We start from the raw sequence: 26,714 nt of genomic DNA, 5'->3' as shown, positions 1-26,714 counted from the left end.
CTCAGCTGCTGACTCTCCTTCCCTCAGGTCTCCTTCCAGGAGTCCCTTCTCTGGTGCTGCATGTCTTTGTTGCTTCTTCGGTTCAGTTCTGGCTGCTGCTTTCTCCGGCCACTGCCACGGCCACTGCCCACGATGGAGAAAACATCTCCCAGCATAACTATAGGCACCTAGCCCAGCATTATGCTGTTCCAGGTCCCCACAGGCTCCAGCTGGGGCTGGGAGGCCAAAGCCCCCCCTGTGGGGTTCAGAGCCCCTTCCTCGTGGCTCACAACATGGCCACCTTCTTCTAACCTCCAACTACAACTCTTCTCTTCCGGTCTGGTTGTGATATGTTTACATTTTTTGCAGGAGCGCTCATTGGACAGAAATTCAAAACTTCCAGGGGTTTCCACCCCTTGGGGTCTACCACTTTTCTTATCCTCTGGGGGAAAACGAAGTACAAACCACTACACCAATCAAGAAAGGAGGGAGGGAAAACAGGATCAGCAGGGACCAATGAAGGAAACATCTGCAATGCAGTAAATAGGAGCCAATAGGAAAACTGGAGGGTAGATATGAGGGGTAAATACATTAAAACTTGAAAAACTTGGAATAAAACTGTGCTGAACAGATTCACTGGTAACACTAAAACAGACTTTTCCATTATCAGCTGTTCCTCAATATTGATGTTATAACGTATTGCTTTTGGGTAGGTACTTGATCGTTTCTGTTTCTCTCTGCACCTGCTGCAGCTCCTCTCAGCATCTTTGTAACAGTTCCTCCTCATGGCATGTGCCCTTCTCAAAGGTGTGTCTTCTAGGAAGCACAAAGATGGCAAGTTTTCTGAGGTACATCATAGATGATAAAAGATTGAGAAACAGAACTACCAAGAACTCATGGAGAGAGGCTCAAATGACTTTCTGCTTCTGTGGTTTTTCTATTTTCTGGATGTTCATAGGTAACATCTAAATGGCTGTTTCCCAAGCTACATACCCTACTGTTAGGGTTAGTAGGATATCAAATGCACCCAGATAGACAAGGACAAAAACCAGTAATAAAACCAGTTGTTGTGAATTTTGTTATTTTGGTAATTTGGTTGCCAGGCATATCTAATATAGCTAATTTTTAATTTCAACTTCCTCCTATTATAAAAAGAATAAGTTTGAAATTGTATTGAATCTTCATGGGGTTTAAGGTAAGCATGGATGAGTTTAAGACCAGTGAGCAAGTCCTTAGAGACAGAGACTGACCTGCAGTTTCTTCTTTTCTGCATGTAGACTCTTCAGTCAAAAAAAAAAAAAAAAAAAAAAAATTAACATTGAAGCATGTGGAGGGCTGTAGAATCCAACCATGGACACACTCTAGGTACCAGACTAATCCTAACGTGGCTCCTGACAGATCAGTAAGTCAGATGGAGCATAGCAGTTTCATTTCCTATTCTTGCACTAGTAGAGCAAGTGAACTCCACAGACTAACTCCTTCATGATAAGGCAAATATGGTATTGTCTCTTAGCTGTATATCTAAAATCCTTCTCATCTGTCTCAAGCTTAATCTGGTCTCAAACTTAATCATGAATCTATATTTAATAAACTCATACCTGAATCACACCTGTTTCTGTCATCTCTCTCGACTGTAGCCTGGCATCCTCTGTCTGATCCAGTTCCTGCTGCGACTTACCAGCCTAGTCCAGGCCTGGGGCTCCAGCTTGGTTCCAGCTCTCGTTCCAAATCACTAGCTGAAACTTTATGCTCAGCTGAAATAGTCTGGGCCCAAATCATCACATTTGGCTGAAGACTCCTTCTGCTGTTAGTCCTTTATCTGTGAGTTGTAAATTAAGGTGTTGGACTTTATATATCCTTTTTTTTTCTTTTTTTTTTTTTTAAACTACAAGCCTGCTTTCATGTACCCATCTTGTTCTATCTCTCTTCTGCAGAGCAATTTAAAGAAGATCTAATATGTGGTGCTTACAAAAGTCTGGCAGATACAGTCTTCTCTTAGAGATATAATTTTAAAATGTTCTCAGCTAAGGGAAGTACGCTGTTGGAAACCAGTTCAGGAATATGGAGCAGACTGGAATATCTACTTTGTATTCCATCAGACTGAACTTACCTAAACTATTGTATTGGACTAACTATTCTACTGTTTTAGGACATGGTATGTTAATTGTGCAAAGACAGTCTTTGATGCTTTATGTTTAGTCTCATTTAACGTATCTGCCCAACGCTTGCAAGTATAAAGTATTCATCTTATGACTCTGTGTAGAGTGGCTGAGATGTTGTCTGTGCTTTGGTTTGGGTCTAAATCTGACTTCTTTATAAAAGTGCATTGAGATGCATTTTATGGCAATTGAAGATTCCTGCTTGTGACCTTTTTGTTGTTACGGTGATTAATTGGTGTTGGTACAGATGAGTGGAAATCAAATAAATTTGCACAAGCAGGAGTTTAAGATAATTCATAGTGTTTCTTGAAAAAAGTATTTTAGGTGAACATGTCTGAACATTTATTTGCCACACACTCTTGCACTGACAGATTTTTGCACTTGTCTAATTATTCAGTCACATCAGTAAAATCAGTTTCACATTTTGCTTTTTAAAATCTTAGCAGTTACTACTGGCAAGCCACTACTGAGGAATAATTTCAGCTGATAAGGCTACCAGTGCTAACCATTCTTTTTCTACGGTTCAGAGTTTTCTATTCCCTATTTGGAGAATATTTATAAGAATCAAGGATTTTTGCAGTTCTGTATGAGAAATAGCGCATAAGTAATGTGGCATAAAGTGCCTTTTCATTGCAACTCATTGTACAGTAGAGAAAAGGTGACCAGAGGTGATTTCACAGCTGTTTGCATGGGAAGTTTTACAAGTGTGACTTCACAGTGTGACTCTTACCTACACTAGACTGTAACCTGTAACTGTAACTCTTTGCAGTTTCAGGAGTGGCTATTGCTGTGGAATCATGTACAAAACCTAAAAGTTATAGGATATTTTCCAAAGTGCAAGCTGTACTCCTCACTCCATGTATGTGTGTGTGCGCACATATATACATGTGTATGGATACAGATATGTAGATATAGATACATAGATATAGATATGTAGGTATGTGTATCTCTATGTGTAGCTTCAAAAGTTTGCTTGATTCTTTCTTGACAGGTCATTTTTAGGTTGTCTTAGATGGGAACCATGAAGTCCTGGAGAAAGACAAGGCATGAAGAACAGAGTAGGCCTCTGACTCCAGACACAAAGGCCTTGCAGGATTACATTTTGTAGGAAGGCTTGCTCTTTTCCTCAGCTGAAGAGTATGAAAATATTTTACTCTACTATAAACCCTTAGAAGAATGCTGGTGACTGTTGTAATGCAAAAAGTTATTTAGCCAGGGCTTGGAAATCATTGTCAAAGTTTTTCAAATTGATTACAGAGCTTACAAGATTGTGTGGTATCTATAATGCTAATGAATTATCCCATCTAGATAAAATTGCTAGAACGTTGCCTTAAGAAAGAATTAGTATTTCCAATTTGTGGTTACAGTTTATACCAATGTGGCAGAATGTGATTTTCATATTAATTTTGATAAAGAATTGTTTGGCAAAATGTTAGAATAAAGTTCACGCATACTGGAAGTCTGTCAGTTATTTCAACATGAACCAATATTGGAGTGCTGGGAGTTGTTAATTTTTCCATGTTAATATATGTATATTTTCAGATTGCTAAAATGATACACAATTTTAATAACTCAATCAGCAGTATCTTTGAAATATTATCATAGAAAAGAATAAACCAACTCCCTTGCCTATTTCCCAGAAACTAAATTTATCTGCTGATCTCCTCACTGTTTTGCAGATCTACATCCCCACAGAACTGATTTGGAAACTGTTCACTAGTTGTGATCCAGACATGCAGCTGAGCTGTTTAGGAGATGGACATGATTTTAATTCCCATATCTCCCTTTATCAGGTAAATGACCAGCCCATCCAACTCTTATTTTTCATTGAGAATATTTGAGTTACTCTTCCCTATTTCAAGAACACATACCATCCTGTGTTTGCAGTTTCGCTGAGACAGGCACATTCTTGTGGAACAGTTCTTTGGGGTTTGTTTTGTTTAGTCATGTCTTTCTATAACAAATGCTCTTGTCAGAAATTAGAAAACTTATTTCTACATAAAGAGTATTTGCATTTGGAGAAGTGGAAATTTCTATTTTCAAATTGTCGTGTAACCGGACTCAAGTATTAATGCTAGTAGCACTTAATTATAGCCAGAATATCTCTGCCTAAATTCTACCTGCTGTAGCATTTGCGGTTTTGATTTAGAATGCCCTAAAGCATGTTGCCAGGAGTTTTAAGTTAGAAACCTGCATAAAAAAGGATCAGAATATAATTTTGATCTCCACATATAGAAAATATATTTTATTTTTAAAAGAAACAATAATTGATTATTCAATAGATAATGCCCCAGTGACTGTGAGATAAGGCAGTGAAGGAATCAAGGGAGAAGGGAAAATAAAGCTAAGCCAGCTTAAGTCCTGAGGTCCAAATTGCCAGTAAAACTTCTGCAAAATCTTAGAGTAGAAGAGACTTGGAAAAATGCTCATCATAAGAAATAATTTATCAATGAAAAAGGAATAATTGGTCATATGCTAAATGGAATAAGACCTGTTCCTGCCAGAAAATTACATGAAGGAAAGATACCCAGAGTTCCTGGAGCACTGATTCAGACTCAAAGTAGTCAGCAGATTACTTCATCCTAGTTTTTAATGCCTGCATAATTTGTGTCCTCCCTAAATGGAACACTGCAGTGTCATACTTGATTCTCAGAATGGCCACTGTATTGTTCTTCTTGGTTCTCAGCATGGCCACTTTGTCATCCTCACAGATCTTTGTTGAATCCTAATCAGGACTTGTTTGCCACATCGTATAGTATATGTGACAAAGAATTCATGTTCTGTTTTGTTAGTTCACATTAATTTCTAAAATAGTCTTGTTGGTTGATTAAGCAAAACTGCTTACTCTATAAAACTATTGAAATATCTATTTACTTCCTATACACCTGCCAGAGTCATCTGCTATTGCTGCTTCTCAGCAAATTAAAACCTGGTTGTATGTAGAAGCTTTTTCTGTGGTGGTTATTGTCTTCATTGGTCTAGAGATACTAGAGGTGGAAATTAAAGCACTAGAATGCAAGAGAAATATCTTTCTGCTAGGTGGAGGAGAGGTGGGGATAGGCCATCAAGAAGGGCTGGCTTATCAAAGCAGATCCCAGATTCAGTTAAAAGGAAGGGGAGAGAAAGAGGTAAAGGGACTGGAAAATGTGATTGTCTGGTTAAAAAGGGATACACCAGACTGAACAGGAAAACAGGAAGAGAAGAAAGGATTTGAAAGAAACAAATGAAGACAGCAGAAAAAGTGCTGGGAGAAATGTATTGTATATGAGGGATTGGCCAGGGTTACAAATAGTCAAGTGCCAAGGGAGCAGCAAAGGTAATGTCAGGTTTTTGAGAAAGAAGGAGAAGAAGAAAATTAAAATAGGAGAATTTGAAAGAAAGAAAATTTGTGATGGTGGTAGAAATTGGGAGTGGGGGTAAGTGTTAGAAATGAGACATGAAAAGAGGAAGCAAGAAAAACCCATACTTTACACTGGCTTTAATATCTCAGTAATTACAGTGTGATGGTACTAATCTGGAGCCCTTTTCATTAGAATGGAATATGTCAATGAAGGACAAATTAAACATCTGATATCTGGAAATCTTGTAAGTGGTGAATTAGAAAGTTAAATATATCTTGTGCAACCTCTGTGGGTTTTCACTTGTAATACCACACCAATTACGCAGATCTTTCTATTCATAAAACACACTTGTCTAAGCATTACCATCATAAATGACCCATTCTTCGAAGATGACAAAGGATACATTGTACAGGGCTTTATGAAACAATTATAACAGGTGAAAAACTTCCGCATTCCTTTTTCCTTATGTCTTATGCACTTCTGGGAACAAGAAAGGTACTGAGTTGCTTACATGCTTAATAAGTGCCATGCAATTTTGAGCCTGACAAGCTAGCTGGACGTCAGCTAAGCTGAGAGAGAAAAACGTCCTCATTGTTAAACCAGAAGGAAAAACTTGCAGCTGCTATATGTGTAGGTAAATACATGGAAAATGGCGATGATTTTATGCACCATGAAAACCACTAGTTTATACATTCTACCATTTCTGGCCACATCAAACTACACATGGTGTGAAGTACAGATTTCAATTTAGGTAATGTATATGCAACTGGAGTAGAGCAGGAGACCATGACCATGACAATCTATCTCCTGCAGATTAATGTCTGGTATAGGCAGGTATGTCATAAACTATGGCTTAATATGGAGAACCTCTCAGTTTTCCCCTCATTTTCACTAATGCATTGTGTGTGCTTGTAAGAGATTCACAGTAGATGTAGGGCTATTGCTTTTAAATGTTGCCTCTGACCCAGATAATGTCAAAATGTCTGAATGCAGGCTATGCTCTTTTTAGAAAGAGCACCTCTAATGTAATGCAAATGCACATTGTAGGGAAATTCCAGCTGAGAAAATGAGGCCTTATATTTCTAAAACTATATACATGTCAATAGCCCATTATTCTCAAGTTTTAAATGTAATTGCAGCCCAGCTTGGAATGAATTCCTGAAATAATAAAATACACTGAGTAGCAGTTACTGAGTCTTCCAGTTATTTTATACTCCCCCCTGCCCTGCAAAATGAAAAAGAAAAAAAGAAAGGAGAAAAGTGAAGTGAAAAAAGAAAGGAGAGAATGGAGTGAGGAAAGGAGGTAGAAGATAAAAGTGGAAGTCATATCCTTTTCTGTAATGTGTTATTGGAACGTGCTGTGCAAAAATACTCTGGGCTCCTAAAAGGTATTACAACATCAACGCATCTGCAGCTTTTGTATAAATGTATTTCAGTCCAATTTTGTATGACAAATTATTTCCAGGCAATTAAGAATATTTATAATTGTTTTCTTTGGCTAGAACTTTCTTCTATTTTCAAATTTCTTTTAAGCTAATGTTTCCTATAAAGCCTGAACAACCGTCATTTTGAAAGAATTCTGTCTTTGTCATGTGAACTGCTTCTTGCAACCATCTTTTTCTGATAAATTTAACATGTGCATAGTACAGCCTTTATCTCCAATATTGGTAGATTTTAAGGTATCATTATTTCATTGGAGTTTCCCCCTTGCTCCTCTTTCTTGGAAGAACTCCAAGAAACAGTTTCTATGATTAAAAACAATATAGACGAATATTGAGGTGGTGCTGAGCTGCTGTATTTCTTTGCTTTCCTTGCTCTCTTTACTTCCCTCACAGGTTTGTCTTCTTAACATGAAACCCTATACTTCTCAGAAAATGAAACATAAATGGTTCAACTGCCTAGTTACATTTCTGGGGTGGAGAACATATACATGGAGTTCCTGAAAAAAACCCAATATTTTAGCAACTACTGAAGAAGCTAAGGGATTATTATGCAGTGACAAATAGTTCTTTGGAATACTAAATTTGACATACAAATGTGTGTGTCCTTCTAAATGCCTTCCAAAGACTCGGAAATGTGAATTTAGTTTTGTCAGCAGAGGCGGTTTTGCGGATACAAGCAATTGCATTAAGAGCCAACTTTCCTTTTCAGTTTCACAAGAGGTAGCTGCTGATAGCATTCAGTGTGCTTTATTCCCCTTTCAGTCTCCTTTTCCCTTCAGCTAAGGGAATCTTTGGTCTTTCTATCTGACTTATAGAGGTGCTGTTAATTATTTAAACCTTTCATCTTTCTTTAATTTATGTCATAGTGTAAGCGTAAATTCCAGTTTTTATCTGTTTCTCATCGAGCTGCGTTTCTGTCATTGTTTGTAAGCCTGAGGATAGACAAAACTGTAAAATTAACTGTACTTCAGTCTTTGAAAGAAAATAATACAGATAAAACCAGTTTCCTCAGGACTTAGTGCCTCTGGTAGTTGATTAGTCCCTGCAGTAGGGAAAATTAAATTTTGTGGTTGAGACTCAGCATGCTTGGATGGTTTAATAATGTTGTGGCCATCATCCAATGGCTGACAACCAAGAACTGAGGTACTTTCTGTTCTTTACTCCCTCATGCAACACCTGAAAATCCTGGGGCAAATCAAACAGCAAATTAAAGCTCAAAAAACCCCCATCACCTGCAAAGCATGTATAAGGAACTAATTTTAATGCTTTCAAGCTGAAGTCATTGGGATAGAAGCCCAAAAACCAACGACAAAGGTATCTTGGTAAGTTCTTAAAGTACCTTTCTCAATTTGTTGTAGCTCCAACTGTGCTTGCTGTTTTAATCTATTTCTTCTTCCTGTGCAGTAAAAGCCAAGTAGCTACTAAAAGCAATCAAGTCACAAGAAGCATTTCAAAAAGCCAAATCAGTGATTATGACTAAACATACAAATGAAGGCTGTGGCTTTTCAAAAGTAGTTTGTGTGAGGAATTTCCTCATAACACCTAAGCCCAGTCTAGCACCCAGGGTTCATTTAAGTGCTGCGTCTTGGTTAACTGGCCAGGATGGGAGTTTGCCCAACACATACATTGCCTGTGCATTGGGGCTGTCCCTGATGATGACTCTCTGGTGGCCATGTCTGCCAAGGGAAAAATGGCTTAGTTACCTAGCAGTGAAAAGTCAGCTATAATGACATGGACACTATTATTCTGAAGATAAAAAGCAGAAATATGATGTTGGATTTGGATTACGCTCTGTAAAGAAAATTCTCAAAATGGAGATGATATGAAATTGTGGGGGTTTTGTCCTCTGTAGGGTTTCTGCTACTTTGTTTTTAGTAAAAAAATGAAACCAAAACAAAACCCACAGGAAATTTGGATAGAAAGAAAACATCCATTTTATGCTTCAGTGCTGAGAACAGGGTAGATATTTTTCTGTCCAGGGCAAATAGCTTTAGATTCACAGTTTTGGCAAGTTCTGGTTGGAATTTTGCTACATTTCCCCTTTAATGCCACGTTTGCTGGGGGAAAACTGGCATTTTCTCTTGGATCAGATATATTACCAGAATAATCTTGAAGAAACAGCTGTCATCTTTATTGTAGTTTAGACTGAGGCTTCAGTTACAAAGAGAGAAACTTTTTTAATCATTCACTGCAGTAGTATCACAAAACTACAGTAGAAATCCTGACTTCAGAACTGCACTCTGGAGCAGTTTCTCTTTAGCATTTTTCTTGAGCAGGATTGGATGGAGGACAGAAATGAGACCATGTACTTTGTTGTAGTTCTTTCAGTCAGATCTCAATTATGGCCACTGAAGTTGTTTCCCTGCCTTTACATTCTTTATATCAGGAGTGCTTGGGGATTCACATTGCACAATCATATTGTTCTCTTTCTTGGTCTGTCTTAGCCGTCACATCTACCAGTTTTGCAGGCAGTGGTCAGATTCAGAAAATTTGATAAAGACAGAAGATATTGTGTCTCCATTGAGTTTTCTGTCTGGAGGATAAGCAACTGCAACTCATTTCCCTTTCTGTACAGAGAGGCTGCCCCATCAACAAGTTTGCCCAGCCAAGTGAAGTCAAAGACTACCCTGAGTGTGCTAAGTCTGTCTAATCAACCTCTAACTAACCTGCAAACGGACACAGAACGAAGCTGAGAAAACCATGCATGTGAAAAATCAAGAAAACATAAAGGTAGTGAGACATCTGTATTTGTGAATTTAAAACACAGAATTACAGAAGAGAGTTAGGGTTTTTAAAAGTTGTTATTTGAGGGCTTTTCTACACCATACAATTGGATAGCCCTGCACTAGGAAGTAATTAAAACCTGAACTCAAATTTTACCTTCCAAAGCCTTTCTGCTTTATATCTTTAGGGAGCTGAATACCTGGGCTGTTGCTCAGCAGTTCCCCAGGTTTAAAATTCTTAAAATCCCAGTACCGTGATAAAATTCATAATTTAATACTATTCGTTATTTGCTTAGATAGGTATTTATGTCACTAATTCCTTGTGGCAAGCTCTTTCCTTCAGCAGGTACCCTCACAATTGCTACTTTATAGAGAGATGTAAGGCCACCCTTGTTTTGCAAGTGGTGAATGCAAAGAATGGGACCCTATAAGTGATGTCCTCAAGGTTGTAAAAGACATACACAACACAGATTTAAATGTCTACCCTGAAGTCAACAATTTAATCTGATATGCCAGTTTTTCTAGACTAGTCAGACTATCTTGTGTGGTGACTTCTACATCCAGGAGTCTGGTACAGTGATTAGAAACAAAGGACTCTCACAGGAAAGTCAAAGACATCAGCTCCTAGGGAATTTCCTCCCCACGTACATCTGGACCAAAGTACACAATTTGAAAACCATACAGTTTCCCCCGCATCCCCTTTTTTATCATGTTAAAGTGGTGGGAATTTCAGTTTAATTCCTTTATTGGTTTCACTGCTAGTTTCTATAAGCAAGCAGTTACATTTCAGTATTCTGTTCTGACGTGTTTTGCCCAGTTTAGACAATATTCTTAAATATTTACCCAGCCTTCTCTTTGTTTAGTTTTGACCCTGAGCAACAGTCTCTGCCACTCAGAAAGGTTGGTGCTGTACACTCTCAAGGGCATTTGCTCGTGTAGTCATTCCTCAAACTCTCAGACCTATTGGTAATGCTGTTTTCACACAATGTGATTTGCATTCAGTCTAGATTGAAGCCCAGTATGTGCCCACAACATAAAATGTGCTTGTTATGAATGAATCATATGCAGAGCCTCTTAAGAATTCACCCAACATAATTAGATACACCCTGGTTCATCTAAATGTTATCCAAGGGCTAAATATCTGAAGCTTTAATTGAAAAAGCTCATTAACTTTAAATACAGCTAAAGTTGTTGAAAAAATCTCAGTGGAAATAGTAGATTCTCCATGAAGACCAAAAATAAAAGCATTTGAGTCTGAAGCTATTAATCATAAAGTTGACTTGCATATTTGTGCTACTTTTGAAGTAAGTCCGAGTACTTAATTAAAAAAAAAAAAAAGACACAAAACTTGTGCATGCATGCTAACTAAATTTTGCTATTTTTTTGCATATTCAATGGATTTGAAGTATTTAAGGAGCCCAAAATAAAAATAACTGCTTGATGTAGGAGCTCAATAGGCAGGTCAAAAGTCAACTTGAAACAAACTGATGATTACATGTGATATGTGTCCACAATGTATGAAAACAATAACCATTCCTCTGGAGCGTCACATTAGCAAGTAAGGCACCATCAGAAGAACATTCAAAATATGTATACATGAAATTTGTTATCACACCCAAAAGAATTTTGTACCCAGATGTAAACAAGCCTCAGTAAAATAAGTACTCTAATGCGCAGTGGTGCAAGCAGAGAATGCTCTTATGACAGAGATTGTATTGACAGTAAGCCTTCACCTGGAACAGAAGGGAGGGGAGAATACCTGTTGAAGGTGAGATACTAGTGGAGTTGACAAACTTGCATAATATTTACATATGCCACAGAATGACCTGGATTAGCTGGCACTGTCGTTTGAATTTCAGAAATATTGATGGGTAAAAACCCACCCTGATAACTTCAGAAGAATTTGCTGCAAAATGAATTGGTGCTGTTATAGAACTGATTGTGAACATAGCATCAAAGTAGATTCAACACTACAGCTCTTTTTTTGTTATTATTCCAGGTGCACGTGAATTAGGCTGGAGGCACATACTAAAAAAGCGAAGAATTAGAGTCAGCATTATTGGTAAAGTATAAATGTGCATTACAGTGTCTGACAAATCTGGACTTTCTTAATATCTGAGAAGTATTATTCTACCAGCTTTTATGTGCCAAACACCTGAACTATGACAGTGTTCAAAATTCATCTAAAAATTTCTCTGTCTTAACCTAAACTATCAAGAGTTATTAATTTCAAATAATTTCTGTGGGAAAGAGTTAATATAGAACTAGGCTTCAAAGCACAATTGTCGTTCCTAAAAGACATTAAAATAAAAATAATAAAATCTGAACACAACTACCCTTCTCCAAACCTTTCCCAAAGACTTATCTATTAGAAATACATTTTGGAGATAGATATATATGTCATAAGTCATTGTAATGCACTGTACAAACATTAGTCAGTAAAAATGAAAGTAAAGATAATAATTTTCAGGAGTTTCGGTTTTAAAACTGTAAAAGTGTAGTGAATTCATAAAAATTAATAGTACTAGAACAGTATCTTTCATTTGCAGATTTTTATAGGCAAATTTTTTTGACTTTTGCTAAACTTAATTTTCAGACTTTCTAAACAGAAAAAGAAAGCATGTCTTTAAAAAAAGTCTAAATATAAACTAATAAAATTATAGATATATATAAAATATTATTTAAACAGATATAAATGCTACATTTGTTCTTCAGAATTAAGCCATTCTCATGATTTTTAGATATATAGAAACTTGACTTATTTGTTCTAAAGCTCTCAGTTCTACTATTTCCTTTCATGCTGCTAATTTTCACACATTCTCAAGAAAATATTGCACCTCTATAAGGATAGTCATACACAATTCATGGTTTCTAAATAATGCTTTTCTTTTTCTGATAGTCACATGGTGTGAAAGTGAACAAATTTTAAGACTGCTAAAAATCTACTAAATAGATTTGGTGGCTTGGTTTAGCAGATGTTTAGTAGACATTTAGTAATTAGTAGATATCTTAAGAATACGTAACTGACACTGTATTTAAAGATGTCACATAGAAACTGAGGTCTACATTTATGATTGTGAAAGCATACAGTTAGCCTCCACAAATTGTTCTGAGCATTTGGAGTATTAAAATATTTCACCACAAATTTTGGAATCTTATAACATCTTAAATTAAGCTGTTACTTTACTCCCAAATAACTAAAGTAGTGCCAAATCAGAAACCTCTAAAATAAAAAAAAAAAAAAAAAAAAAAAAATGAGCTACTGTTTTTTGTAAGACTGAGGGAAGAATGAGCAAATTTATAAATGGGATTGCTAAACCTAATCTGTGGTTCAGAGAGGTCCCTTTTAACCTCCTTCCTGGCAGATTTTTAGTTATTACTAATTAAACCAGTCCCATTCATAAAAATACATGAAGAAAAGACAAATACAGGTATTTTTTGTTGTCTTTGATGAAGTCCCTAGTTATATCTGATCTTCATACACTCTATTACTTGGTTGGAATGTGGAAAAAAAAGTGAACATAAAGTTTACTTAGCAGTTAATAAATCTGGCTTATATCTTTCTCTTGTTGAGAAGCATATCAAGTATTTTTAAATCTAGCATTCTTGTATATAGGCAAATCTAAAACTCCTTCCTGTTTAAAATGCAGGGGAAAAAAAGTCAGGTATTAAATATTTGCTTTAATGAATCTTTTCACTCCAAAGTGGGTTTTCGTCTCTTTTTTCTTGGAAGAAGTTTGAATTTCGTTGGTTTTGCTTCATTTTTTTCCCCTCATTGTTTTTGCTTGTAAGGTGAAATTGAAAACAGAATTGGAAACAGAAAATACACCCATTAACCTTCAACAGAATAAATACTGGGTTCAAGATCAAACGCTTGCAGAAGTGCTGGTCTTAAACATGTACCATGGGAATTGGCTTGCCAAAACACTTCATGAGGACATTTAGAAAAGTTACAATGAAGCAGCACACTTTTACCATCATGTTCAATTTGCAATAAATTTATAAGGACCCCCCCCCTCCAAATTTAATTACTACTTTGATTCAAGAGTGGTTTTATCAACATGTAGTCAGTGAGATAGTACTTGTCTTAAGAATGGAAAGTTACTTATACATAACGTTCCCTGAAGATATTACTTTCAAGCAAACATCCTGCCCTTTCCTCACTTGAAGGATGGGTTATTTCATTTATTCAGTTAATGTTCATTAACATTCAGTTAATGTTCAGATTGCAAAGGAACTAGGTGTGATATTTACATGCCTCAAGGTAAATGTATTAATACACACCGAAACAGTTTTGCTGAAAGGTAAAGTCTTACCTAATCAAACCAGAAATCACACTCCCTGCACCCTATGCTGGCGTCTTTCAAGACACAGAAAATGTCCAGAAATGTCGTCTTTCAGACAAAGAAAAAAACATTTCCAGGACACTTTATAAGTATCATTAAAAAGTTCATGCTCTTTTTTTTTTAGACAAATGTTAATATAAAAAATGCTTGAAGTATTGCATGAAAAGGATTTCCCTGCATAATCTTTAACTTACCATGGGTTGGATTTTTTGTTTGTTTGGGATTTTTAAATGTTTTATAAGGTTTAATGCACATGCTTCAACCAACAAATATCCTCTTGAACCCTGAAACTACCCGTGGAGGCAGGACTGGGAAAATAAAAATCCAATACAAATAAATTTTTCCTAATTTTAAAGTGAGATTTGAGAAAATGCAGTAAAAAAGATAATGGGTGCTGCTGGTCTTAAACGTGTTTTATACTCTGAGCTTTGTGCAAACTTTATACTAGCAAGACTGTCACTTGGTGCAGTTAAGCAGGTTGCAGAACTAATGAGTGATCAAACACTGTTAGATTTTTTTCATGTGAGCTCATCCTACAAGTGTTGAATAGGAAGGAAATCTGTTTCAGATTAGATGTCTCTACCAGCCAGTCTGAACTCCCTCTCCTGTCAAAGAAATAGGATGTGAACTTTGCACAGCAAATTGTAGAGTATTGTTACTACAGAGCCATTGGCTTTCCATACTGTGTTTTTGGTTTAAGTGTTCCTGGTCTGAAGGCACTGATGGGTAACAAGAAAAAACTGGTCTCCAGAACTGGATTAAAGTAATTACAGCAGGAACACAGTTGTTAGTCCAAAAGACTTAAAAGAGTAATAAGAACATCCTAAACAGTCCTCATTAAATTATTCTAAAAACTGGAGTCTGCTTTGAAAAGTAATATGGTGAAAACTGCCCCTATCCCATTTCTAAATTAGATCTATTTTCAGACTAAAGTCATCTGAATCTACTTTCATAGTTTACCTTAAGGTGAGATTTTATTGTTTAATGTGTATGTGATTTCCAGTCAAAGGTAGAAAACACAACTGAGAAATAGTGTCTGTCTATGAAAGAGAAATGGAAATGTAAGCTGGGGTTTTTTTCTGTCTAATTTCATTCCTTTTTTCTGTATTAAATAAAATTCTGAGACTGTAAACACTTAACAATTGTGTTGATAATGCACAGATTATGAAAGAAACAAGCTTATTGTCCCCTAATTGGATCAGTTTCTGTGAAATAAAGAGAAAAAAAGGTCTATTTATGTTCAAAAAACAAAGCATATGTTACTCTGTGCAAACATGATGCAGTTCTGTTGCGTACACACCATTTCTACAGTTATTCTTCTGACCATAAACACAATCTAATATGTAATTTATGGGGCAAACTCCACAGTGCAATCAAGGAACAAAAAAGACAAAATACAACCCTCTTGCTAAATTCACTGAATCAAATTCTTCTTCAATAGACGTGTACAATGGGACCTGTTTCATCATCTGTGAAGACCAGAGATGGCCTTCATATGCAACTGATGATAATCAAAACCAGGTGATGATTTCTTCTTCAGTGATCACCTCTTCAAAATAATCCCTATTTTTCTCATATTTTCTGAAACAAAAGGGACAGCAACATTAACAAATACCAGAAGGAAGAAGCAGAAGAAAAGACCATAATATGGATACAGGGAAGAAGTGCTGTTAATCAGCACTTGGTGTCAACCAACTGACCTTTGAAGCAGACAGGAAACCATGGAGGCTAATTAGCTACATTTTGCTTCATGTTGTGCTATTGAGAAAGGTAGCAGAGAGTATTTGGTGTCAGGCTACAGCAGCTATTACAATTTTGATCATGACTACCTTTGGCTCTATTCATTTCCATGGATGAAGACAGAACCAAACCTAGCAAAGATACTTCCTTTACCCTGATTTACAACACTGTTAAAAAAAAAAATACTGTGATTGCTTGCTCAGAAGGTGTCTTTTATTGCTTTGAAAAAACTGTTGGAGATTCTAAATATTGGCTTCCTTGGGTTCTTTAACTTTTGATAGGGTCATACTTTTTGCACAATTTCTTTGTTTTCAGGAAATACAATGCTGCTTAACACTCTTATCTGTTCTTTGATGTAATTTTGTAGAATTACATTAAGATCCCCTAATCTTATGCCAGGAAATGTTTTTTTTTACACAATTGTTTAGAAATTAGAGTAAAAGAATACAATTTTTAGGAAAAACAATATGTCTGGTAGGAGAACAGAAAGCAAACAGACTTGGCATGAGTAGTCAAATAACTCTGACTTACAGTATGAACACAGAGAATTGAAAAGTGATACCTCTGAGACGATACTGGTTTGTTCTCTTACAACACTTGTTCCTGAAATTGAGGATGTCTTTTTAGAAGAACTCATGGTTTAGAAATAAGTGAGGGTCCTTAGCTGTTGGTTTTACAGTCCTGAAGATCTGTGATGAGCTAAAAAATCTCGCCCTGCCATGGGCAAGGGTGTTGGCCCAAATAATCTTTTATGTATATTGCAGTAATGGAATATCCCAGTCCTAGCAGCTATGCCTAAAGTAGCTCATATAACTTGTTCCTGCTTGACCTTAGTTGCTATAGGTCCACTTCATGTTTAGACTCCTCAATCTAATGCAAAGCACACACATTATCCACTTTTCTGTAGTACCTCATGCTACTTCTACCCTGTTTTCAGACTATACATTTTTTGAAATGCTCATCCATTCTGGGTCCTCCTCTAGTTAAACAGGAATAAATATTGGCATTGTGCATCCCAGGATTTACATGAGATTTTAAACCAAAAGTATCAGAAAATCCCTTAGACAAGGGATGTCTTGTCCCTTAGACAAGACATCAGAAGTTTCCATTCTCTCCACCAATTCATCACAAAGCTATGAATCAACAAGTTGAATGTGGATAAACTTACTAACCAACCAATAAACCAAAAACTTCCTGAAGTATTAAAATGTGTTCTTTGGTTTAGCCAAATTATTAAACTAAGACTCTGAAGATGTGATAAAAATCCCATCTTGAGCCACATATGCCAGCTGATCTGATGTGTCAGTTTATACATCTTTGTCTTTAAATCAGGATAACACTTCCCTACCTCAGGTTCATGTGCTGAGGATAAAACTAATTAATCATTACTACTCTTTTAAATATTGGAAATCAGACAGTCCTCTAAAATGAAATGAACCAAGCAAACTGCACAAGTGCATAAACTAACCTAAAAATATTTCTTAATTTCCACTTGCATAACCAGCTATATTTCCTTAAATTCTGTGTCTATACCTAGTATTATTTTCATAACTTTGACACCAATTCACTACAGAGCCCTCTTTAAGTCAGGGAAGTGACCAAAGCACCAATTCTGTCTAAGTTCAAGAACCGTCTGGACAATGCTCTCAGGCACATGATGTGATTCTTGAGGTGTCCTGTACAGGGCCAGGAGTTGGACCTGATGATCCTGATGGGTGCCTTTCAACTCAGCATATTCTATGATTCTAGGACTTTTTATTGCTTTTTATTTAATGTCACTGTCTTCATTTTTTGCATGTGTTTCTGTGTAATTCCCACTGTACACAGTTTGTAAATTATACTCAAAACCTCTTTATTTTATGCAGTACATATGTAAGGGCATGGTAGACAGAATAGCATAAGGTAGAAACATTGCAAAAGCTACAAGGACATCTAGATGCAACAATTCTAATCCTTAGAGTAGGATCTTGCAGTCACTGTCATCATAGAGAATATCAAACCACCCAAATGAAGTCTGGGAATTACTAATAGCTAGATATGCTCAGAGATAGAATTCACAATTACCTTAATTCATCTCACAATACTTGTGTGCTTTCCTCTTAATTCCTAGATGAGAATTCTGACTGTTCAAGATATTACTGAAAGATGTACTCCCATTTCAAAACGTTTAACTTTCAGACTATGACAATACGCTGGTGTGAGTGTGTTCCTGTCACGCTGAGAACACTTGACTATTTCATATCCAGTTGAGAAAAAAAAAAGATATCAATGTTTGAGAGTACTTAGTTTGCAAAAATATATACTTCTTAATAAAAATATGTCCCTAGTCACTAGATATGATTAATATATATTTGTAGGCAACTGCACTGATTTAGAAAAGAAAGAAAACCCTAAAAAATCTCATATATAATGTATCTAATTCCTCTGAAATAGCAGCATGAATGTACACTGGAAAAAGCTGCAAGATCACTCTGATGGTCTGATTCAGATTTCATAGCAGTGCAAATCAGAAGCCACTCTAACTATGCTAAAAATTAAATAGTTTTCAAAATAAAACCTTCTGTTTCTTTTGCTTTAGATTTTGATTAACTAGAATTTTGAAAAAAAAAATCCCCCTTTCTACTAATTTTTAAATTTTTAAATTTGAGGTAATTGCTTCTGTAGAAAAATGTTGATTTCTTATTGGAAATATGTGGTAGCTTATTACAGATTTTTAGGGTATAAGAAAATGAGCAGAAGGGGAGGAAAAGAGAGAGAGAACATGTTGAGACCAGCTCTAACAATGGAGTTATGCCAGTCAAACAGAGAATGAGGGTTCATATTTCCTTCAAACCGGAAAGCACGATCATACATAATGTTGCTGTGCTAACAGTGGGTATGTTATTTTAGAAAATGGCCCCTGAAAAAACCTTCTTCACCATTCTCAGTTCTAGAGGTTTAGATATTCACGTGCTAGTAAATGTCTTACAAATGCTGAGAAAATAGATGATGCAGCTCCTTACTGAAGAGCAATATCTATATCTTTTCTGATTGTACTGGTATGGTGCTGTTTCTGTTACTTAACCTCTGATCACTCAAGGATTGGTAGCAGGCAGTCATTAAAAGTTTGGCAGCTGCAGGATCCAGATGTGCAGCCCTTGGAATGAATCTCCATCAGTGGCAGTTGGCTACCACTTTCCCTTTTCTGTTTTTCTCAGCAAATGTGGTGTGATTGTGCTTTGCATCACACCAGTGTTATTCATTTTCACGCTATTTTTTTGGTAAAGATGGGGGACTGACTCACTGTGGCATGTTTTTGATGTTGAAGAGGAAAAAATTATACACAGAAGTCCTATATCTCTTGCCTGTGTTTCTTTACCTTCTTTGACCTGACAGGATTTAGCCTTGATTTAGAGAGACTGAGGAGAATAAGGCTCATAATACCTGGTAATCCTACATCAGCACAGACCAAATTCAGCCTGTTTTTTAAATAGTGAAGAAGGCTTCCTTCAACTTTCAAGACTAATCTGAACGGTAACTAGGATTGAGAATGAGATTATTCTAACTTCTGAAACAGTTTCCTATCAGACATTAAATTGGAATGAAACTAATTAAAGTAACTCTGTAAAGGAAAGGGTTGATTTCAGTCACCCCAAGGAATACAGATTGGGATGAAATGTAATGTAACAGCCTGTGTAAAAATAAAGACATAGATAAGACATGAAGAGCAGAGCTCAGGAGAATAGTCTACTTATTACACACATGGCACTAGGCACTGACTAGTCCAGATAAGCTAACCATGGATAATCTGGCGTTGACTGCACACATATTTATTGTGTAGTCCTTTGTTCAGGCTTATTCCCTTCTTGGATTGCAATCAGTTTAACCACATGCAAAACAAGAATGAATTGGACTTAATTCTCCTGGGTTGTCTAATTTAAATCAAGCTTTAACTGAAATTTATTAGGGAAAGATAAAATCTCACCAGTCATTTTGTGTTAATGGTAGAGGATGCTGTGAATTTCCGGGCTCTTCACTAACTGTTACTGTGATATATGCAACTGAATTAGCAGGACTGTTGTCTGCAGTTGGTATTGGAGTGTGCATTAGTCATCTCTGTCCCAACTGCTTCATCCAAAAAGTGGACAGAAAAGGGAAAAAAAATACATGGATTTTGTTTGCAAATACATTATCCTAGATATAATTAGTATACTTTCCATCCATTATTCTGATGGCCAGATTTGATTCACATAGAATTAATTTTCCCATGCATCTTTTTAATTAGTCTAAGGAAGGAATATTCTCCTTTCCCCTCTGTATATGGCAAGAGTGTCTCACATTGGTGACTGACAGGGACTCAAATCTGAAGACAAAAACACATAGGGATATATGATGAGGGCATGTCTGCCTGCATGTAACCAATCCAAAATCATCCTTTGTTCCTGGCTCAGAGAAGTTAGTCTTGAAATACAGACTGGTTTTCTTCGCATCCTTTGACATAGTCTGTGAATAAGAAGAAAGAGCATACATCACTATCTTTGATACAGAAACATCGAATATTGCTGTCATGTCTCAGGATTTCTTGGGAAACAGCTTTTACTCTGCATGGTAAATCTAGCAGCTGCTGTATTCATTTCTTGACTTCCTTTTACTTTATGCATCCTATGTCTTTTTACTGGAGTCAAATCCATGGATTCCCAACTGTACCAGAGATTGGGTCCATATCTTGATAAAGATTCTAAGAGCATCCAGCTGCTACCATGCTTTGCAAGAGAGTCCATTTGCAACTACTGCAGACTGAAAGCTCAATAAATGTTGCTTAAACAACGTTTTAGCACACAGCTTTCTTTGATTCATTGAGTTACATCCCAACAGGAAGACCTGAGCCATAGAATCAAATAGACAATCTAAAAACTCTTCCCCCCCTGCCCCCTTTCTCCAAGTCCTAGTTGTTCTCATTTTGCTCTCCTGGACTAACAGATAAGGGGTAGATTTCTGCTCTTTTAAATTCTGGACAATATGGTGGAGAACTGTTGGTTTTTAACTTTTCATGAAAATGAGGTGCATGGAACAGTCTAACAAGGCTTTTCCACTGGAATTGCTGTTAAAATAACACAGGTAGAAGTTAAATGCTTCTGGCAACATTGTACATTTTGAATGTACAGGGTGTAGAATGCCAAATAAAAAAAAAATGAGGGGGAAATAGAAAGCATAAGGTACTCATTAAGTATCTCATTTTTACCCAACATAAATCCTTTTCTATTTTTAATTATTTTAAAAGAGTAAAGAAGAAAGGAATGGAAGACTCATTTAATTTTTTCTTGTTCGACTCTTTATTGCCCCAATATAAATAACTAGTAATCTTTTCTCTTTCATTTAGTTTTGTCTTTCTCATTTGAAGCACCACAAAATCTGTTCTCCTCTCTTTGGGCAGTTTTGAAAAGATGCAATGTAAAAGGCCACTCTGTCAGATTAGTATTAAACATATAGCATATTATCTGAGTCAACCTAAGGTAGTAAATTCTGCTAAGGACAGACAGTTCCCTTTACAGAAAATAGCTTTCCTTCTCCATTCACCAGTTCCTTAATCAGCTCTGGTACTCTAGAAGACTTGGAGATGATTAGGGTAGAAGGAAACAGAATTACAGTTTGATGCCTTCATCAGCTTGTTCTCAAAGGCCCACAAATAACAAGTTAGACTTTTCTTTCTGTTCTGAGCTCTGAGATTAATTTTCCTTGTCTTTTTTTCTTCTTCTTTTATTTTTTCCCTGCAAAACTTCTACATCTGGAGCAAAAAGGAAACTCCTAATTCTTTCACCCTGAACAGGATCATATTCTGAACGTGTGTGGAGAGAGGTGTGTTAGTAACAAGAGAGGGAAATAGGGTCATATGAGGCTGTGAGAGACAGTCCAGAGGAGATTCAAACTGAGAACTGTAGTGATGATTTTTGAGAAGATTGGGTGATGAGACTTGTGCAATGTAAGATCTGATCTGGGCTTGGCTGAAAAATACCAAAATGCTTAGATCAGAGCTTCAGGGTACAGTATTTCTAAACATACAATAAGAGAACGCTGCTGTCTTGCCTTTTCTCCATGCTTAACAAAGCTTTTGAGCCATATTGCATGATGACACACAAAATTTTCTAAAAGCTACCTGTATTTCTCCTATCTAAATTCATTCAAGATAATATATATTTTTAATGTATAAGGTTGTCATTTTCTAGCAAAATTATTTCAATCTAGAAACAATTGGCAGAGAATGGAGGAAAAAAACTGAAAACAGCGAAGGTTCCAAGAGCATTCCCAAAGGACAATATTTTCAACAAAAGGAAGATTAATATCGGAGAATGAAAGGCACACATGACAGTCACAACGTTTTTAAGCTTTGTTATCAGTTGCTCTAGGATCTAAATTATTTTGGAAATTCATTTTAATTATATAAGCATGAGAACACTCTGACAGCTTTAAATGAGGGGTAGATGTATGTCAGATTCTTGGCAAACAGAGCTGCAGCTCTTGGGTGGTGTCAGGGAGGGAGGGAGGAACACAGTCCTGAAAAGACCTCAGCGTGGCAAAAATTCCAATTGGAGCCCATTTCCCTAAGCACTTTTTAATTTTTCTATACTGCCTTTTTCTAAACATGTAATTTTCAAAGGCTGCACACTCTGTTATATAGGCCGGCTAGGTCAATGTACTTTGCTCAGAAGAGTTTCTATGGTCTATTGTCTCTGCCAAAAATTGTGGTAATTTTCTTTCTTGTGTTACAAGTCTTTTTCTTTATTTTTAATGGGACAACAGCTCTCTTTCCTTCTTTTTTTGTGTGATCATGTTATAGTTAACCCAATTCCACAAATAAAAGTAGTCAAACAGAAATGGCACAGTGTGCTTACCCAAATACTTGCGGACTGCACTGTCTCTCATTATTGACAAAACTTTCATTACAACAGGACTCCAGTTCTGTTTTATGGTAAGAGACAGAGTGGGAGAGGGTAGTAAGTGTTGGCTAGTCTCTCTGCTCGTTTTCCAAATGCAGTTTGGCTTAGGACATAACATGCACAGACAGTAAGCACCAAAACCAGACATACAGAAAGAACCCAATCTCAGCTCAGATAAGTTTAAAATAATAATATAATAAAAAGAGCAAATAACATTTTGCAGACATCTAACACAGAGTAGTTTACCCTGGCATGAACCTCGGTCAAATGATGAAATTATATTTGGCACTGCACTCAGTGACAATGGCTGTACTGTAGCCTGTGTGGTTTATATGTTTGCCTAGTGCTCTACTTGGGACAAAGAATTTAAGACAGACAATGCAAAAAAAAATAAATGAGTGGGTTTAAGTTCACTGTAATATAAATATACATACACATTGCTACAAATGTTATTCCTTGGCAAGTGCTTCTGCATAATTATGCTTTGAGCTTCATAATATTTTAATAAGCTTTTGAAATGAAGCAATGAAATGGAACAATAAAAAGCTCTCAAAGAGTAAAAAATTTTGGGAAGAGGGGAAGGTTTGTAGTATTTTCTTTTGGGGAGGGCTATCTTAGGGAAAACCACAGAAAATACAGTGGAAAATCTCAGGATTGAAATAATGGTCCAGTTTAATAAGACCAAGTCAACCGTAATGCATGGGTAGTCTGCAAAATTAAAGATTTGGGTTATTTACTTATTTATTCATTCATTCATTCATTCATTCATTCATTCATTCATTCATTTTTTGTACAGTACATTCATACTAAAGGAAAGTAAGGAAAATAATAAAAGGTAGTTAGTGTAATTCAAGTTGGGTTTGTTTTTTAATGTTGGGGAACTCGTAAGTGGCACCATGACAACCATGTTGTTAACAATCTGAGCCATTTAAAGTCTTATGATAAATGATAAACCACTTAATATTTATTGTAAATGCCATTTAAGCATTGTTATATAGAGATTAAAAATATTTGGGGATGCATGGCAAGGCAACCAGTTTGAGTTACCTTCTCCTAAAAAAACCCAACAAAAAATACAAACCCAGTTTGACTAGAAAGAACTCAAGAAAAAAGTGATAAAATCTAATAACTGTGTTAACGCACATCATTTTAATTCTAAGGATCTGTAAAGAAGATCTGTATTCTCCCCTGGATTTATCATGCCACCAGCTACCTGGGCAAATAAAAAAAAATAAATGTCCCCTCCTCCCATCTGAAGCAATGTAATCCACATGGATTTTATTTCAGCATACTCCCCATTATGAACTGTTTTCAGAGACCTCTCCACACCTCCATACTCTGTAAATGTTGAGACATTTTTAAGAACAGGAAATCTGTCTTTTGCTTGGGCCTGCCCCCAGTGGATTCATTGGATTCTTACTATTGATTGCACTGGAAGATGCCCTTTCTTCTGCTGAGAGATGGGATGAGAAACAGGTAGCAGAAGGGTGGGCACAGCATCTACCTGCAGTCAGTCTTTGTCAGTACCCCTCCCATCCCTGGCTATCCCTGGGTCAGGGACCTGACCCATCTTCTTTGCGTGTGTGTTCAAAGGAAACCAAGGAGCCCATGGTCTTTGTCTGCTGCAGCTGCTGGAAGTGCTCATAGTGCTTGAACACGGGAGTGAAATCCAAGTGGATTGTTGTGATGCAAGACTGTGATCAAGATGATTTTGGTTGAATGCTCAGTTTACCTTGGGATAACCCATGTTCCTCCTCACAGCTTTCTCTACTGTGCTCTGCACCCAGTGAGAGGATAGCAGCACTGACTGCAATGGTCCTCCAGCAAAGACCTTCCTGCTGCTTGTTTCCTGAAATTGCAATTGGCTGTACTGGTGAGCCGAACTGTACTAATTTTGATTTACACGTTTTCAAACCTCACAGAGAGAAACATGGAACTGGAAACTGGTGTACTTTGACACTTGAAGTCTGTATTTCTGCAGAGAAAACGTCATGTCTGGATTTTCTTCCCTTCTGTAGGACACTTAGATGCAAATTCACTTAGATGTGTAACAGAAAAGGGAGAGATTTCCTTTGCTGGAAGTTCTCTCCCCTGTGCCATCAGGAAATTCAGATGCCCCAGTGTCTGTGGGTAAAAGTTATTCCAAACCTGGAGTGTGGAATACTGACTTGTCCTCTACAATCCACAGGGAAGCACCCAAAAGGAAGGTTTGCCCTGTCATTGTGAAACGCCACTAGAAGAGAGGCAAAAAAGGCCCTAGGATATTTACCATTTCCACAGTCAGACTTTTACATTGCAAACGTAGAATTTGACAAACTGGTTTTATTTGATCCCAAATGCCAACCTATAGGTACAGGAGCATATATACCCTGAACAACAAGGGCTGCGTTTGATTAATGTGGAAGCCAAGGCTTGCCTGTACATTTCATCCAACTTACTAATGGGGAAAGAGGGGGTAGGTAAAGTGACTTGTAATAGAAGGTGTAGCAAAGTATAGATGTAGGAGAGAATAAAGATTGCCAGATTAGGATGTTTTTTAAACTCCATTTCTTTTCATCACTATTTTCTTCATTCACTAACATGTTGAATAAACACTTGATTTGTTCCTGATGAAATTCAGAGCTTGAAATTCTGAGATGCCTTACGAGGTGAAAAGCAAACTTAATGAAGTTCATCCAGCATACATTTCTATAAATCAGTAGAAAGGTACATGATTTCCAGAGGCTGGTAGAAAATAATCTTGGGATCCACCTCTTGGAACATTTTCATTCTACCCATTAAACTGCTACTTAATTTAAAAGTACAAGTGCAGTAAATACTTTGGGAGGAAGCTAAATTGAACTTGCAGTTTCTTTACAATGTTCTCTGATGCTGACTTTTGATAAAAGAATTGAAAAAGACAATCTAGTCAGTACAGCTAGCTCTTCTTTTACTGGGGAAATGCTTTTGTAGGTACATTTCAGAAGGTTTGAGTCATATTCTTCCATATTTATGAATGCCTTTATCATGAACACAGCAATATCAATGACCTGCATGGACAAACGTGTGACAGAAGAGCAGTGTTCAGCAGAGGAAAATATAAAAACTGCAGAGGGGAGGGGAGTGGTGTGTTTCTTCTGAAGATGAGATCTGCACTGCTCTTTGCTAGCCCAGCTCAGGGAGTTGTGGATGTGTGAGATTCTTCACTAAGCAGTGGAAAGAAGTTCTTCACTAAGCAGTGGAAAGAATGGAAAACATTCTGCTATTTTCTGTGATGGTGTCATGCATTTTTATTATTAACAAACTACTGGTCAGGATAGGTTGGATTATTAATGCTAAGCAGTATTCTGTAGACCATTATGTTTTCTCACTAAATTAAGCATTTTTGCTGTCAGTGCTTTAGAGGTAGAAAAAACTATGAAGGAAGCTGCAAGGTGGTTCAGGAAAGATGATGATATGTGAATGTATTTGTGTTGGTCTGCAGAGTACTTCATCTGAAAGTAGGATTTACAGTTTTTCCTATTATTACTTCTCTCCGATTTAAAATGTTCAGTACATAGTCATACGTCAAATTAAACTTACTTTTTTCCTAAAATAAATTTTCATTTAAAAAAATCCTACATGCATATAAATCACATATCTTCAAAATAATCCTCCCTTTTTTTTTTTTCTGCTATGGAACATTTCAGGCTCTGATTTTCCTTTTTATCTTCTGTTTCTTGTTTTCACTGAATGCAACATAGTGAATTCCGCATATAACCTTCAGGGGATGAGGCTGCTGTATGTATGTTTTTCATTTGGTTTTGGATTACTTTTTTTTCATTTTATACATTTAAAAACGTTGGAAAGCTGCAAAGTGTTTGTAGTAATAATGGAAAGTATATCAAAATGATGACAATAAAATCTGGACACTGTCATCCACACCTTCTTCAAGCTAGAAATTTTGGAAACTAATGGAAAACGGGCAGTGGATTGTCAGAACTGAAATGGAGAAAAATATTGAAATCAACGTGACTGCTTAAATATGAACCCTTGAACCATACGCAGTGAAAGAGACTAGATAATTGCTGCTTAATGTAAAGCTTAAAAAT

General features: G+C 36.6%; 1 long non-coding RNA gene across 2 annotated transcripts; it reads left to right on the top strand.

Annotated features, from left to right (window-relative positions):
• The first annotated feature begins 495 nt into the window (after positions 1-495).
• Positions 496-3,927, top strand: LOC116780316. Of its 2 annotated transcripts, none has more exons than XR_004354417.1 (3): positions 496-688; positions 3,130-3,275; positions 3,818-3,927. It is a non-coding gene; the product is annotated as an uncharacterized LOC116780316 (long non-coding RNA). The 2 variants fall into 2 exon arrangements; XR_004354418.1 differs by lacking the exon at positions 496-688 and adding an exon at positions 760-827.
• The last annotated feature ends 22,787 nt before the right edge of the window (positions 3,928-26,714 follow it).

The sequence above is a fragment of the Chiroxiphia lanceolata genome, chromosome Z (assembly GCF_009829145.1).
Source record: "Chiroxiphia lanceolata isolate bChiLan1 chromosome Z, bChiLan1.pri, whole genome shotgun sequence".
NCBI classification, from domain to species: Eukaryota; Metazoa; Chordata; class Aves; order Passeriformes; family Pipridae; genus Chiroxiphia; species Chiroxiphia lanceolata.
This window is presented reverse-complemented; position numbering and strand designations above follow the sequence as displayed.